Here is a 14,482-nt window from a genome sequence, read left to right on the forward strand (position 1 = left end):
GCAGAGACGTGAGGGTCATTGATGGGTTAAAAACTATGGCTGCACCTGGGAATGGTCAGGTAGAAGTTAAGGCTTCTTCCAGCAAAAAGGTGGCGGGGCCATTAGCCCAGCTAAAGTGCTTAATGCACAGAGCATGGGCAAAAAACAGGAGCAGCTGGAAGCCATTGTCCAGCAGGAAAACTATGATGTAGTTGCCGTCACAGAACGGTGGTGGGATGACTTGAATGACTGGAGTGCTGCATTAGCTGCAAACTCTTCAGAAGAGACAGGCAAGGAAGGAGAGGAGGTGAGGTGGCTCTGTATGTTAGGGAGCATTATGAATGTCAGGAAAATAATGGTGGTGACAACAGGGTTGAGTCTTTATGGGTAAGAATCAGGGGGAGCACCAACAAGGCAGGTATCATGGTGGGAGTCTATTATAGACCACCCAACTAGGACATAGAGGTAGATGAAATATTCTACAAGCAGATGGGAGAAATCTCAAGATCACTAGCCCTTGTCCTTGTGAGAGACTTCAACCTACTGGATGTCTGATGGGAACGCAATACAGCTGAGAAGGAACAGTCTAGGAGGTTCCTGAAGTGTGTTGAGGATAACTTCCTGACACAGATGGTGAGGGAGCCAACTAGGGAAGGAGCTCTGGTGAACCTGCTGTTTATAAACAGAGAAGGACTTGTGAGGGATGTGACAGTTAGAGGCCATCTTGAGCACAGCGACCATGAAATGATAGAGTTCTCAGTTCTCAGGGAAAAAAGGAGGGGTCAGAAGAACGGCCACCATGGACTTTTGGAGAGTGAACTTTGGTGTTTTCAGGAGCCTGCTTGACAGAGTCCTTTGGGAGGCAATCCTGAAGGGCAAAGGAGTCCAAGAAGGCTGAATATTTTTCAAGAAGGTAGTCTTAAAAGTGCAGGAGCAGGTTGTCCTCCTGTGTCAAAAAATGAGCTGCCAGGGGAAAAGACTGGCATGGCTGAACAGAGAGCTATAGTTACAACTCAGGGAAAAAAAGTTTATGGTCTTTGGAAGAAAGGGCAGGGCACCCAGGAAGGATACAGAGATGTTTTAAAGCTATGTAGGAAGAAAATTAGAAGGGCCAAAGCTCAACTAGAACTTAACCTGGCTTTGGATGCTAAGAACAATAAAAAGAGTTTCTATAAATATATTAGTAACAAGAGGAGGACTAGGGAGAATCTCCATCCTTTATCAAATGAAGGCGGTAACAGTGACAAAGGATGGGGAGTAGGCTGAGGTACTTAATGCCTTCTTTGCCTCAGCCTTTAGCAGTAGAGTCAGTTGTTCCCCAAGTACCCAGACCCCTGAGCTAGCAGATAGGGGGGAGAATCTCCATCCTTTATCAAATGAAGGCGGTAACAGTGACAAAGGATGAGGAGTAGGCTGAGGTACTTAATGCCTTCTTTGCCTCAGCCTTTAGCAGTAGAGTCAGTTGTTCCCCAAGTACCCAGACCCCTGAGCTAGCAGATAGGGGCAGGGAGCAGAATGAAGTCTTTGTAATCCAAAGGGAGGTGGTGAGGCACCTGCTCCAACATCTGGACCTACAGAAGTCTATGGGATAGGATCCTGAGGGTACTGAGGGAGCTGGAGGGAGCTACTCACCAAGCCACTTTCCATCATTTAGCAGCAGTCCTAGCAAACCGAGGAGGTTCCAGCTGACTGGCATCTAGCAAATGTGACGCCCATCTACAAGAAGGGCCAGAAAGATGAACTGGAGACCTACAGGCCTGTCAGTCTGACCTCTGTGCTTGGGAAGATCATGGAACAGATCATGCTGAGTGACATTATGTGTCATGCCCAGGTGATAAGGCCTAGTCAGCATGGGTTCATGAAAGGCAGGTCCTGCTTGACAAACCTGATCTCCTTCTATGACAAAGTGACCCCCTTGGTGGATGAGGGAAAGGCTGTGGATGTTATTTACTTGGACTTTAGCAAGGCCTTTGATATTGTTTCCCACAGCATCCTCCTGGAGAAACTGGCTGCCCATGGCTTCGATGGGAGTAGTCTGGATAAAAAACTGGCTGGAGGCCAGGCCCACAAGGTTGTGGTGAATGGAGTTAAATACAGTTGGTGGCTGGTCACAAGTGGTGTTCCCCAGGGCTTGGTTTTGAGGGCAGTCCTCTTTAACATATTTATCAATGATCTGGATGAGGGAACTGATTGCACCTGATATGGGGAAGAATAACTAACTGTTAAATAACTAACTTTTGATAGAGTAGTAGGTCAGTAGGTAAATCTGTTAATTCATATGTCTCAAAACAATAAGAATGTTGGGTAAGATGCAGAACGAGAGATAGGAACTATGAGCCAAGAGCAGCTCAAAGCCGACTGAAACCAGTCCTGAAGTTTGGATAAGTCCCAATGAAGATCTGGGTCAGTGAGAACAAAAAAAGGTAACTAGCGGTGACGAAGCAGAGTCTCCTTACTTCATCATTGGGATCCCCGGTGACTACCACCAGGAGGCACTGCGCAGATGCAGAAGGGCGGAGAATATGGAAATGGGTTTGAGAGAATAATTTTAATATGAAGCGGGACAGGACATACATATGTATAGGCGTCTTGCAACATATATTAAATATGTGTAAGTTAGTAACATAAATATGGAGATTTTGGGTTTCGAGGGTGCACACAGTTTGGTGGGACTACCCCCAGTGCTGCCCGGCGCTGAATAAACATACCTACTTTACAACTTCTGAGTTGTGGAGTCCCTTTCCACACCCTCAGTAAGTTTGCAGATGACTACAAGTTGGGTGGCAGTGTTAACCTGCTTGAGGGTATAAAGGCTTTGCAGAGGGGTCTGGGCAGGCTGCATCGATGACCCGAGGCCAATTGTATGAGGTTCAACACGTGCTGGGTCCTACAGCTGGCTCACAACAACCCCACACAGCACTACAGGCTGGGGGAAGAGTAGCTGAAGCTGCCCAGAAAGACCTGGGGGTGTTGGTCGAAAGCCAGCTGAATATGAGCCAGCAGTGTGCCCAGGTGGCCAAGAAGGCCAACAGCATCCTGGCCTGTTATCAGGAACAGTGTGGTGAGAAGGACTAGGGGAGTGATTGTCCTGCTGTATTCGGCATGGGGAGGCCCCACCTTGAGTACTGTGTCCAGTATTGGGCCCCTCATGACAAAAAAGACATCGAAGTGCTGAAGTGGGTCCAGGGAAGGGCAACGGAGCTGGTGAGGGGTCTGGAGCACAAGTTTTGTGAGGAGCGGCTGAGGGAGCTGGGGGTGTTCAGCCTGGAGAAAAGGAGGCTGAGGGGAGACCTTCTCCCTCTCCAACTCCCTGAAAGGAGGGTGTAGCCAAGGGGGAGTCGGTCTCTTCTCCCAAGGAACAGGCAATAGGACAAGAGGAAATGGCCTCAAGTTGCACCATGGGAGGTTTAGAATGGATATTAGGAAAAAATTTTGCAATGAAAGGGTTCTTAAGCACTGGAAGAGGCTGCCTAGGGAAGAGTTTGAGTCACCATCCCTGAAGGTATTTAAAGATGGGTAGACATAGTGGTTAGAGATATGGTTTAGTGATGGGTTTTGTCGGTGTTGGGTTGATGGTTGGACTCGATGATCTGAAAGGTCCCTTCCAACCTAGACAATTCTGTGATTCTGTGATTTTCAGTAGAAACCCAGAGTTGTGCTGGAATATGTGTTGTTATGTACTTATTTATAAATGGCAGGTGAGTAAATAGTGAAATTGCAAATTTTGCTCATGACAGAAGCATTCAAGATACCCATAAATAAAGATCATGGTTGATTTGCTTGATATATAGCTGAATAGAGTGCTACTTGTTAACATGCACCTTTTCTTCAGGGGGTGTGACTCTAATCTTTTGTTTCATACTTCCCTGGTATTACGTGCTATGCCAGTACAGGATCCTTTCTTTATCCTGTCTCTTGCAAAACTCCAAGAATCCCTAAGGCATCTCATGTGAAGGACTACAGCTTTCTGTTATATAAATAACAGCTTGAAAAAGTGATTATGTCTTTCTTTTCTCATCCTGGGAAGATTTAGTCAGAATCTGGGATTCTGGAAGATTCTTCCCAGTCTCATCCTGGGAAGATTATTCAGCATAGAGCTACCACAGCCTCTATCTGTCACTGTCTGTTTACCTCCCAATTGGATAAACTTAGGTGCTGGTAAAATGATTGTGACAGTCTACTGAGTTGATTGGATAAACTTAAATGATGGTAAGATGATTGTGACAAGCTACTGAGCCAATGGAACAGCTTACTTCTGCCAAAAAAATGGAGGTTTTATTCTCCCCGTTTTATCCCCCGCTGTTCATTTTTGTTCAGTTCTGGAAGGGCAGGAGTTGGACGAGAGAAGTGGGATCTCCCACCATATGCAGATCCAATTTGCCTTTTCAACTCATCTAATCTTGAAGAACTGCTTCTTTATGTTCAGCCAAATTTCAGCGTTTACATTGTCAAGTTTAAGCAGCTAAGTGAGGTTGAAACGCCAAATCAGGTTCACTTGTGAGAACTCCCACTGATACTGAAAGCATTAGGTTTTTTCCTTAACCTACTGAAAAAGAAAGAAAAGTCTAACATCTATCACTTAAAACTGATGCATTCCTTTTATCTTTCAGTTCTATTAAATGGAGGAGTTAAATTCTGTTAAATGTTTTAAGAGGAGTCTGCACTGCACTGAAATGTAACTGCCACTGCTTGTTCCTATTTCCACACTTGTATAATTTGATTGAGTACAGTGGGATAGTACTGGGGAAGCACTAACTTAGCACGTTTATAAAATGCAGCTAAGGTGCCCAAACTGTACATCAGTCATCTGTTGTGGAAAATATCTAATGAATGAAAAAAACTTTGAAGCAAAAAGAAAAAAGAAGTGGTTCCTGCCAACCATTATTTTTCTGCTGTTCTTGTTTCCATCCATCTCTACAGGGATGGACTCCACCAGTACTGGAAACAAAACACAGCACAGCTGAAAGAAAAGAAGCAGACTGAAAGATCATCTAGTCCAACCATCAACCTAATTCTGACAAAAAAATAAATAAGAAATAAATAATTAAAAAATCACTAAACTATTTCCTGAGGACCATGTCAACCTGTCTTTTGAACACCTCCAGGGATGGTGCCTCAACCACTTCCCTGGGCAGCCTATTCCAATGTGTCGTGGTTTGGCCTCAGACGGCAACAAAGGACCACGTGCAGCCACTCGCACAGAGCAGAGCCCTCACGGCCATGCGGCCGGGAGGGGAAAATGGGAATAAAAAGGCAAAACTCGTGGGTTAAGACAAAGGCAATTTTTAACAGAACAGGAAAGGGAGCAAGGAATAACAACAATAACAGAGGGGTATACAACCGCAATGATGATACCGCTGCTCCCGACCACTCCCTGGGCGCCCCCAACCGCTCTCCTCCCCCGGGGGGGTCACTTCCTCTTCCTCTCGCCCCCCGACTTCCTGTTCCTCCCCTTCCCCGGCTAGCTCCGGCTACCCCTGGGGCATGGCTACCCCTGGGGAATGGCTCGAATGGGATGGAATACCTGTGTCCCTGCTAGGTCCTGGGGAGAATTAACCCCATCCCTGCCAGACCCAGGACACAATGCTGGATAACTCTTTCTGTGAAGAAATTTTTCCTAATATCCAAACTAAACCTCCCCTGGCGCAACTTGAGGCCATTTCCCCTTGTCCTGTAGTTCCCTGGATCATTGTTCCCACCCTTCTCGGGGATGGGTGTCACATTTGCTAGATGCCAGTCGGCTGGGACCTCCCCAGTTTGCCAGGACTGCTGGTAAATGATGGAGAGTGGCTCCGCAAGCACTTCCACCAGCTCCCTCAGTGTGTGCCTAGGTGCTGGACCAGGTCCCTCACTGCTTCCCTTTGGATTACAGGGGCTTCATTCTGCTCCCCTGCCCTTATCTGCTGGTTCAGGGATCTGGGTACTCACGGGACACCCTACTCCACTACTAAAGACTGAGGCAAAAAAGGCATTCAGTACCTCAGCCTTCTCCTCATCCTTTGTCACTACATTGCCTCCCATATCCAACAGTGGATGGAGGCTGTCCCGAGTCCTCCTCTTGCTACTAATATATTTATAGAATTTCTTTTTGTTGTTTTTAACATCCAAGGCCAGGTTCAGTTCAAGCTGGGCTTTGGCCTTTCTAATCTTTTCCTTGCATAACTTTGCTCCACCTTTACAGTCTTCCTGAGTGGCCTGCCCTTTTTTCCAAAGGCCATAAACTCTCTTTTTTTCCCTTAGCTGTGACCCTATCTCTTTGTTTAGCCAGGCCGGTCTTTTCCCTCAATGGCTCGCTTTACTGCACACAAGGACGGCCTGCGCCTGCGCTTTTAAGACTTCCTTCTTGAAAAACATCCAGCCTTACTGGACTCTTTTTCCCTTCAGGGCTGCCTCCCAAGGGTCTCTGTGAGCTCCTCCTTTGCTTCTGGGCCTTGGCCAGTGACCAAGAGGCACTGGCAAGCCACCCACTTTCTTTCAGATGGGACAGACCCTCATGAAGCAATCCTATGGTCTGTTGCCTCCCTGGCTCTCTGTCTCATGCTGTTCACATTGATGACTTGCCAAATTCAATGCCAACAGCAGCCTGGAGCAAGTACCACCAGGTATAGCACGAGCTGCCTTGTCCAGACACAAAGAGGGTCCCAGCTACTCCTGGATCCAGCAGCTTTCCATCCACTCCATGAATGCATAGAGTGCTTTGCCGCCCATGTGCACGCTCTGCCCAGAGCCACGAGCAGCCGCTGCATCCTGTGCTGCCCGTGCTCAGCCTACCGGCCTGTGCAAAGAGGGGGGTGTCCTCCCTCGCAGGGACCAGCCCTGGCCCTGGCTCTGCAGCAGCAGCACCTGGGCTCCACGCTCTTCATGGCCTCTTTGCCAGGTGCTGACCTCGTGGGGGACCTACCTGTCTTCTTGCTGCGTGTTGGCTGGTGGTGACAGGCAAGGCAGGACCTGTCAGTAGCTCTGGGTCAGCCCAAAGGCCAGCCCTGAGCAGTGTCTTCCTGGCAGTGGCTGAGCCTCCCTGGTGTCTGAGGTTGTGTCGCAATGCACAGCAAAGCCTGCACATACCTTCTACATCTTCTACAGCCTTGAATGAAATGCCCTCCCATCTCTCCTGCTACCTGCACTGCCACCTGAGGATGAGCTCTCTGTGCAAAGACATCTTAATTTAACTCAAGAAATTACACTTTACTGTGATTTCCCCTTTGAGTGCTTCTTCTCTTCATGTGGAGGCGTTTACCAATAGTTCTCTGAGGGCATACTGAGCTGGACGCTGGTCACAAACATGCCATTATGGTTGGTTCCTCTCCCTTTTATTTTGATTGATTGGCTTTCCATCGAGCTTCCTCCTTGTCAGCGCTGAGCAAGTAGCACATGTGGCTAATACAGAAAAGAAATAGTGAGGATTGTGCCTTCCCAGCCAGGTCAGCCAGAGGAACTTTCCAAATATGCTCATCATTCACTTGTTATCTCAGACACTGCCAGAATATTTTGAGCAGCAAAGTCCCCTGCAACCCTGCCAGCTGGAAGGGTCAGCTGGCAGGCTGGCTGCCTGGTAGAGAAACACTCTTTTCCCTACCTCACAGTGCTCAATACCTGACTGTTTTCCACCCTAACAACAGTTTTTCTGCTGGCTATTTTTTTAGTGCCTAGCTGTTCTAGTCCAGCTAGATCAGAAATGTCATAGCATCTTTGCTTGGACAGTTTGGCCTAATCCAAGGAAGATGGGAGGTTAGTCTGTCTTGGCCTGCCTTTGACAGACTTTTCCTTGTAGCACAGACTCCATTGCAGAATGTTACCTCTTGCTGAATGATCATGATAGGTCCCAACAGGAGTACTGCACTTCAGACACTCCAGCCAAATGATTTTTTTCCATGGACAGCACTTAGATCCCCTCGTAATTCACAGTGGCATTGAAAGGTGGCATCACTGGTAGGACAATCTTATCCAACCTCTCTGAGAATTTCTTGCCATTCTATGTCACCTAGGCAGTCTGTTGTAAATTTGAACCAGAATGGAGTTCAACCAGAATAGGGGATGTAGGGAAACTTGTCTTTTTAGCTACAGGCAGGCAGAGAGAATTGGCAGCAGAAAGGAAATGCCTTTGATATCATGGAAGTTTACTTATATCTTTAATAGGGAGGGGGTTCTATATATGTCAGAGCCTTGGACTTCCTAAATACGGGTCCTGTCCCTGAGAAAATTCCAAGGGGTAGAATGTGATTAATCTTAAAAGTTGTCAGGGAATGGTGAACAGCCATGTTTTTTTTTGATGGAAAGCAGATGCTACGTCTTGCCAGGGGAGGAACCATTTACGTATAAGTTAGGGGCTGATGTCTTGTGTAGGGGAAAGATTAAGGAGTTTGTGTTTTGTGTGGATGCAAAAGAGACTGTCTCCTGAAGGAAGAAGAGTGTTTAAGGATACCCTGGGTAGATCAAGTACTTTCAGTAGCATTATCTCCAGTGCACAGTTCTTTGTAGTGTCAGGTTTGCTCTTGCCTGAGCCATATATTCGCATACACTGCATTACCACTCATTTCTCATCCTTGGAACCATTCTTAGAAGAATTAGAGAGTGGAAAACAGGTATTCTGGAGGGGTTTATCTCACTGTTTACACTTTTGCTGGCTTATGGTGAACTTGCTCATGCAGTCAGCTCAAGGCAGTTTATTTTAAGCGAGAAGTTCCTAGGCTACAGACAAGAACTCACATTTCCATAGAGAGTACCTTAAATTGCTCATAGCAGTTCTGTAGTCTCACTGCTTGGTATTTTTCTTTAATAACAGAAGTCTGAGCTGTGTTGGTGCTGGCAATCAGATCAGTAAGGCCACTGCTGGCCTGGTCTTAGACCACTGCATGAAGGTGACCTCGAATCAAATCCTCAATGTCATTGGCTTTTCTATAGAAACAGTAGGTAAAGTAGTCAGTAAAGTGACACAAGAAGTGCTAGGCACAAGCTAGGATTTCTTTGGGAAATAGCCCCTTTTACAGTGAATGCAGTTGGGCTTGTGTGTTAAGTGGCAGAAAAGTCATGTGCACACTGTATTCAATAAAGATCAAGTCTGCAGAATTCCAGAGAGTTGTCATACCACAGTGTCCTGCAGCCCAAGCATAGAAAGAAGACAGTATACCATGCTGAGAGGCATGCATATGTGACACCACCCAGAATGGTGTTATCAAGACTGCATCACATTATCCTGTGCCCAAGATGTGCTCTCTTGGGTACAAAGACAATGTACATGTTGCTGTAAGTAACCACTCTGAGGCAATGTGCTTAAAAGATGGTCTTCTGAATGCTGTGGCGTGGGCTGTCAGGATATATCCTCTTGTGTGTCTCAGAGACGCTGCAGTTTAGCACTGTGAACTATGATATGAGGTGCTGTTTTATATGAGGTGTGTTTGTGTCAGATGCCACAGGAAAATTTATGTGCTGTTCCCTCATGCAGCAGCTGACAAAGAAATGCAGGAAGGCAGGTTTGTGTTACTAACATTAAAAGTAAGTTTACTTGCTGCTTGTGGCTTCGTATCTACACATGACACGGTCTATTTATCTTCCTCTTCCCCACATGACTGTTGATTTTATAAATGTCTGTCACATTCTGTCGGTCTCTTCTTCCAAGCTACAGACGATAGGACAAGGGGTAATGGTTTCAAGTTGCGCCAGGGGAAGTTCAGGTTGGATATTAGGAAACATTTCTTTACTGAAAGGGTTGTCAGGCATTGGAATGGACTGCCCAGGGAGGTGGTGGAGTCACCATCCCTGGAGGTATTTAAGAAACGTGTAGACATGGCTCTTCAGGGCATGCTCTAGTGCCCAAGATTATTGGTTTGTGGTGGGATGTTGTGTGGGTGGGTGATGGTTTTGGTTTGGTTGTTGTTGTTGTGTGTTTAGGGGGTGGGTGGTTGTGGTTGGACTCGATGATCTCGGAGGTCCCTTCCAACCACTACGATTCTGTGATTCTGTGATTCTGCGATTCTGTGATTCTGCCTCAATCATCTCTTCTTGCATCTGAAGATATCTTTGTATGGGAGTAGTTCTCTGTCTCTGGTATTACTTGAGACCCTTAGAATCATAGAATCATATGGGGTTGGAAGGGACCTCTGGAGATCATCTAGTCCACCCCCACTGCCAGAGCGGGTCTACCTAGAGCATGTTGCAAAGGACCTTGTCCAGGTGAATTTTGAATGTCTCCAGGGAAGGAGATTCCCCCACCTCCCTGGGCAGCCTGTTCCAGTGCTCTACCACTCTGTGGAGTGAGGAATTGTGGAGACGCGCTGCTGAGCGAGAGCTCGGCAGGTGTTCTTGCAGTGATGGGAAGGAAGCCTTGAGAATAGTAAAACAATGTCTTTATATGGTATTATTTGTGTGGTATGAAATCTAGTGAGGAAAATAACAGATAATATTGTTTGGATAACATGAGCACATGAACACTTCTATGTAGCCAATTGTATTGCTCACAACGGCATGTGGACAGGCCCCACAACCTATCTGTGTAGAGAGCACAGTGCGTGATCAAAAGAGAGAAACTATATATGCTGTAAAAATAAAACATTAAACATCTCCGCTTCATCACTTGGTGGAGTCCGTGCCCTTGGTTGCCGCGTACCACTCTCACAGTAAAGAAGTTCCTCCTCATGTTTAGGTGGAACTTCTTATACTCAAGTTTGTGCCCATTTCCTCTTGTCCTGTCACTGGGCACCGAGAAAAGACCAGCCCCGTCCTCCTGGCACCCTCCCTTTAAGTATTTGTACACATTAATTAGATCTCCCCTCAGTCTTCTCTTCTCCAGACTAAAAAGACCCACGTCCCTCAGCCTCTCCTCATAGGAGAGATGCTCCAGGCCCCTAATCATCTTTGTGGCCCTTTTCTGTCCCCTCTCCAGCAGTTCCCTGTCCTTCTTGAACTCGGGAGCCCAGAACTGGACACAATACTCCAGATGGGGCCTCACCAGGGCAGAGTAGAGGGGCAGGATGACCTCCCTCCACCTGCTGCTCACACTCTTTGTGATGCCCCCCAGGATGCCCTTGGCCTTCTTGGCCACAAGGGCACATTGCTGGCTCATGGTCATCCTGTTGTCCACAAGAACTCCAAGGTGTTTTTCCTCAGAACCTTCTCTGCACCTTTTTGGGATCTGGTTACCAAAACTAAATTCAATATTCAAGCTTTGAGCACATGAAAGATTTATATTATGACATAATGATATATTCTGGGTGTCTTCCATAAAAACTCCTATTTTGCCATCTGTATGGTCAATCTGCTTTTGGGCTGACAATTCAGCGAAACCTCATACACCAAGATCTTTTTAATGAATAAAATATGTTGGGATATAGACAAAGGATTAGTTTATAAATGTTAAATATCACTAACCTAAATTTCAGCTGACCTGTTAGACAATCATCCAGTTATTCTGAGTCATGACATTACATGCAATTTTAGTGTCACAAGCATATCTTGCCATGATTTTGTCATTTTTTTAAGTCCTTTTTTCCAGTCCATTTATGTATATGTTGAACTGTACAGGTTCACACATCTCTATGGGACTCTGGTTGTGGCTTCCAGCCTCAGCTAAGCATTTATTTCCATGCTTCATGTCCTATCTGTTAATTTACAAGGTAAACATTTCTTTCCAGTCAAAGCAACTTTTGTCCATGTCATGTGGGACCATGTGTATACTTTTCAAGATCTCATCATACTGTATTGACTAGGTCATTCCTATCCCTGTTCCTGTTGATTATCTTGAAGTCAAATGTATTGTGAGACAAGACCTTCACTTTCAAATTCTATTCTTGGTGTGGTTTCTACCAATTTGTCTTATGCAGATGTCAGACTGGCAGATCTACTTCCCCACAGTCAGTAAAGTTTTAAAAGTTGAATATCACAGGTACAACATTTTATTCCCTTGCTATTAAGCATGATTTAAACAACAGGCCATGTTTACAACAATTCAACATGTTGTTCTGGGATTTTTTCTGGGTATATGTAACTTGCTGCAACAGATGTGTTAACTGTTCAATATATTTTTTTCTCCTGCAACCTGAAGTAACTAATGACACCTTACATTAACAGGGTTCCTCACGTTTTTCTCTATTAATAGATGTTTTTTTCTGGAAAATTCCTCAGTTCTGAAGTAAAAAACAGCAATTTTTTTTTTTTTGTTTTCTGCTTGTTTTCCTTTAATGCTCTTTTTATACTTCAGTTGTTACTGTTTCTTATGCAGTCTCTCATGCAGGCCTTCTGCTCATAAAATGCTTATAATAGACATATAAAAATATGAACATATATTGATGCTTGAGATGAGACCATTTGGATCATCTTTTAGAACCTTTTCCCACATTGGATCAGATTAGGCCCAATGATATAGTTAATGTGATAACTCTTCAGTGAAAGTTTTTGTCGTATTCAAGGTAAATATTGAAGATGACGGAAATGTAGCAAACACTGAAACACTCAGACGTGTAGAGACCTAACTGCTATATAATAAGCTATATTGAAAAGCTCACAGGTAACACAGACAAGCATACCAACAGTTCCAGTTAAACTGAGTTTTGTACTTCTTTGGACCAGATTATTTTATTCAAAAATGTTCCCCGTGAGATTTGCAGCTTGAAAATGCGGTTGTCAGCCATGCTCTCAGTATGAGCAAGGCATGCTGGAGATATCGGTGCACCCTGTGGACCGCGATTAACTCTCTGACAGGGAACACCCAGCCTCTGCCGCAGCAGCATTTCTGCTGCCCTCTGTGTAAAACAGGAACTCCCAGGAATGTTAACACAAGCTGAAAAGAAATGCCAATGCCCTAATCTTCTAGAGCAAAATTTCTCATGCCTACCCTTCTGCTAAGATTCAGCTGAGTACTGGACTGTGGCAATGGTAAGGACATACTTTGCATACAAAAAGCAATAAGAATTAGGTCAGACTAAATTAAAATGATGGAATATTTATATTTCTGCAGGTTGTTTGTGTGCCATGCTGTAGCTGGTGTGTTATGTTGCCTGGTAATAAAATGTGTTTCAGAGATCTGCTCTGGTATCCCTAAAAGAGAATTCCATGTTGGTGCAGGAAAAAAAAAAAGATGGGTAACATGAACTGACCTCTGGAAGGAAGTCACTAATGATCATGACTAATGAAGGACTTGCATGCATCCTCTGGGATGCAAAGCAGTTCAGAATGTTCATTATATGGGCTATGAGAGACACAAGCTAAAATCCATGGACCTAGAGCATAAGCCACACGACAGCACTGCTGGTAAAGGTTAGGGGGAGTTGTTGGGGTCTTTTTTGTATGAATGGCTGGCTTTTCTCTCTCCAAGTTCTGTCTCTATATTATTAGTGCTTGGTATACTTGTGATCAAGCTTCAACCCATGGAAATCAAAGTCATTACTTCTGCTATGGAGTGATGGAAGTTCCACTATTTGTGAACATGATACTGTCTTTTTTGAGTGTGGAAGTGTGGATTCCAAGCTGTTTCCTGAAATCTACAGTGACAGATAATCTGCAGTTAAGGGGAAGGTACCATTTCACTGAGCTTTGGACAGGAAGGTAAAAACTGTGAGCTGGGATGTTAGGATAAACAGTTGTTGAAAGTGCACTTAGGTAATTAATTATCCTCCTCCTACCATCACAGTGAACATGAGAGGATGACATTTGAGCAATGGTTTAAATAAGATGACAGTGATACAGAGGATACTTTTTCCATCACACACTGGAGCTTCAGTTACGCAGAAAATAAGTAGGGTGGAAAGACAGAGAAAATTCCCGTTCTTCAGTGGGAAGAAATGGATGTCTGGAAATGTCTGAGATGTTGCAGAGTGAAGCAGAATGTGAAGCAGAAATGACAGAAATCAGTGTTCAAAGTTCAATATTAGAAACAGTAAATAACTAGCTTGTAGTGAGAGAAGGAAAAAAAAAAGAAGATGATGAGCTATAATTCATCTACAGTAGAAGCTTAAAGAACTTTGTATGGAAGTATATCAACTTCATTTTCAAGCCTGACTCTTTTGAGGATATAAATAGAAGCTATACAGACATTACATCTCTTTTGTCACAACTTCCTTTATGAAAAATCTCAAAAATCATAGAATTGTAGACCAACCCAGGTTGGAAGGGACCACAACAGATTATCTGGCCCAGACTTTCATGGGAAAGAGAGCCTAGATGAAATTATCCAGCACCCTGTCCAGTCTCATCATGAAACCTCTAGTGATGGGGACTCCACTGGTTTCCCTGGGGAGGTTGTTCCAGTGAACTATTGTTTTCACTGGAAAAGTTTCTCTCTCATATCAAGATGAAACCACTCCCATTGTAACTTGCACCTGTTGCCCCTTGTCTGCTCCATGTTGCTTCTTGTGAGGAGAGAGCCTCTGTCCTCTTTCCAGTGCTTTTTGAGAACGGAAAATTGTGATGAGGTCTCACCAGAATCACAGAATCACAGAATCGTAGTGGTTGGAAGGGACCTCCGAGATCATCGAGTCCAACCACAAAAAAAAAAAAAAAAAAAACCCCCAAA

The sequence above is a fragment of the Calidris pugnax genome, unplaced genomic scaffold (genome assembly GCF_001431845.1).
Source record: "Calidris pugnax isolate Ruff unplaced genomic scaffold, ASM143184v1 scaffold304, whole genome shotgun sequence".
In the NCBI taxonomy this organism is placed as follows: domain Eukaryota; kingdom Metazoa; phylum Chordata; class Aves; order Charadriiformes; family Scolopacidae; genus Calidris; species Calidris pugnax.